Source organism: Setaria italica, chromosome VI, assembly GCF_000263155.2.
Source record: "Setaria italica strain Yugu1 chromosome VI, Setaria_italica_v2.0, whole genome shotgun sequence".
Taxonomy (NCBI): Eukaryota; Viridiplantae; Streptophyta; class Magnoliopsida; order Poales; family Poaceae; genus Setaria; species Setaria italica.
Genome location: NC_028455.1, coordinates 7,263,980 through 7,267,417, shown reverse-complemented (window position 1 = coordinate 7,267,417; position 3,438 = coordinate 7,263,980).

Genomic DNA, 3,438 nt, shown 5'->3' with positions numbered 1-3,438 from the left:
CGACCGCGCTTTGCTGTGACTCCACCGCCACGACCCTCCACTTCGCCACCGTCGTCCCTTCTTGGTCCTCCCCCTCCTGGGCCGAGCGGGGGTGGGGGGGGGCCGTGGGCGGCCGCCGTCGCCGTGGTGGGGGACGTGGTGGGGGGCGCGGTGGGGGCACACCGGCGGGCACACCGACGCCTCCACGGGGTTCTCCCTAGCCGTCCTTTACCCACCCATGGTCAGGGCGCATCTCTATGTGGCCTTTCCAGGCCACCGGCGAGCCTCGTCCACCGGCCGCCATGCTCGCTGGCGCTGTCCCAGCTGCTCAGTTCGCGTCGCCGTGGGCTCCTCCTCAGTTTGCTTCACCGTGGGCTCCTCCTCCCGGGGCCTCGCCTGGGCCTGTCGGATGGGACCCGACTGCCTTGGCACGCTCCTTCGGCACCATGGCCCTGACTCCTCCAGTCGGTCAGGACTGGATCGCAGACTCTGGTGCCACCTTCCATACTACACCCGACCCTGGTATACTCTCTTCCGTTCACCCTCCTTCTTCCTCCCACCCTTCGTCCATCATGGTCGCCAATGGTTCTTGTCTTCCTGTCACCTCCGTGGGTACTGCTCACACTCCCGGTTCTTTTCGAGTTTCTGATGTTCTTATTGCTCCCTCCATGGTTCACAACCTTCTTTCTATTCGCCGTTTTACCACTGACAATTCCTGTTCTGTTGAATTTGACTCTTCTGGTCTTACTGTGAAGGATGTGGCTACCCGGCGACCTCTTCTCCGATGTGACAGCACCGGGCCCCTTTACTCCCTTCGATTTCCTGCGTCCACTTCTTCCGCTTCGCCCTCCGCTTCTTCAGCCGCTTTTGCCGCCACAGCTTCTTCCACTACATGGCACCGGCGTCTTGGTCATCCTGGCCGTGCTGTCCTGACACAGCTTAGTCGTAGTACCGATATACCATGTACTCGGGCTCATGATGAGCACCTGTGTCAGGCGTGCCAACTGGGCCGTCATGTTCGACTTCCTTTTCCTACCTCTTCTTCACATGCGACCCATGTATTCGACCTTGTACATTGCGATCTATGGACATCTCCTGTTCTGAGCATTTCTGGCTACAAGTACTATCTTATTGTGGTTGATGATTTCTCTCATTATTCTTGGACTTTTCCCTTGCGTGCCAAGTCTGATACTTTTCCCACACTTCTCCACTTCTTCGCTTGGGTGTCCACTCAGTTCGGTCTCACCATCAAGGCCGTCCAGTGTGACAACGGCCGCGAGTTTGATAACACCACCTCTCGTGCCTTCTTCCTCTCTCACGGCGTGCACCTACGCATGTCGTGTCCCTATACCTCCTCCCAGAACGGTAAGGCTGAACGCATGATTCGTACCACGAACGACACCATGCGCTCTCTTCTGTTCCAGTCTTCTCTCCCTGCCCCTTTTTGGGCTGAGAGTCTTCACACCTCCACCTATCTCCTTAACCGCCTACCTTCTGTTGCCTGCCCCGCTCCCACTCCACACCACGCTCTCTTCGGTACCTCCCCCCGTTACGATCACCTTCGGGTCTTCGGGTGTGCGTGTTATCCTAACACCGCAGCCACCGCTCCTCATAAGCTGGCTCCCCGTTCGACTCAGTGTGTCTTCCTCGGGTACTCCCCGGATCACAAGGGGTACCGTTGCTTTGACCTCTCTTCTCGGCGGATCCTCATCTCTCGCCACGTGGTGTTTGACGAGTCCGTCTTCCCTTACTCCACCACCACCCCACCTCCTTCCACCTCCGACCCTGATCTCTCCTCCCTGTTTCCCACTGACCCGGTGGACCAGCCACCGCTACCGTTCTGTCCTGCAGGTACTGCTCCGCCGTGGTTCTCCTCGGGCTCGACGTCCACCGGTACTGTCCCTGACCCTGCGCCTAGCATGGGTCCGACGGTGCCGGCCTCTGGTGCTGCTTCTTCCCCTTCGCCCTACGCGGGACCGGTGGCACCGCCCGCAGCACCTGCTGTCCGGTTTGCGCAGCCCGTACGCGTCTACCAGCGCCGGGCGCGGCCGGCTCCACTGGACCTGCAGCCGGCCCCGCCACCGCCGTCGCCGCCTCAGTCATCGCCGGTGGACTCTTCTCCGCCGGTGACGCCTACACCACCACCACCTCCACCGGCCCCGACTGCCCGTGTCGCGCCGACGGTGTACCATCCGCCTCTCCTACACCGACACCCGCGTCACGTTCACCCTATGGTGACGCGACTTGCGGCTGGTACCCTGCAGCCCCGGGCTCTTTCAGCGATGCCCGGCGCGCCGCAGGTTTCTCCTGTACCCTCCTCCGTCCGCGGCGCCCTGTCGGATCCTCACTGGCGCCGCGCGATGGAAGAGGAGTACGCGGCGCTCCTCGCCAACCAGACTTGGGATCTGGTGCCCCGTCCGCCTGGCTCCAACGTCGTCACCGGCAAGTGGATCTGGACTCACAAGCGGCGGGCTGATGGTACCCTTGAGCGGTACAAGGCTCGCTGGGTTCTCCGGGGTTTCACTCAGCGCCCTGGTGTCGACTACGACGAGACGTTCAGTCCGGTGGTCAAGCCAGCTACTGTCCGGACTGTTCTCTCACTGGCTCTCTCCCGCTCCTGGCCCGTGCATCAGCTCGACGTCAAGAACGCCTTCCTGCACGGCACTCTGACTGAGACTGTTTACTGCAGCCAGCCAGCGGGGTTTGTTGACTCTTCTCGGCCTGATATGGTCTGCCGGCTCAACAAGTCACTTTATGGCCTCAAGCAGGCCCCTCGAGCTTGGTATTCGAGGTTTGCTGCCTACCTCCTGACGCTGGGCTTTGTCGAGGCCAAGTCCGATACTTCGCTGTTCATTTATCACCATGGAGCTGAGACTGCTTATCTACTGCTCTATGTTGATGACATTGTCCTCACTGCCTCCAGTCCGTCCCTCCTACGGCGGATCATCACCTCGCTTCAGCAGGAGTTCGCTATGAAGGATCTGGGTGTGCTCCATCATTTTCTTGGGGTCACTGTTGAGCCTCGTCAGGCCGGCCTCTTTCTTCACCAGCGGCAGTATACTCTTGATATCCTGGAGCGAGCTGGGATGACTGACTGCAAGCCCTGCTCCACTCCAGTTGATACTCAGGCCAAGTTGTCAGAGGCCGCCGGCACTCCTGTGACAGATGCTACTGCATACCGGAGTCTGGCTGGGGCCCTTCAGTACCTCACCTTCACCAGGCTAGATATCACTTATGCAGTTCAGCAGATTTGCCTTCACATGCATGATCCCCGAGAGCCCCATCTCACTGCTCTGAAGCGCTTACTCCGTTACCTCCGGGGCACTGAGGACTACGGCCTCCTTCTTCACCGGTCTCCCTCCACTGAGCTTGTTGTCTACACCGACGCTGACTGGGCCGGGTGTCCGGACACTCGGTGCTCTACCTCCGGCTACGCCGTCTTTTTGGGCGGCAACCTGG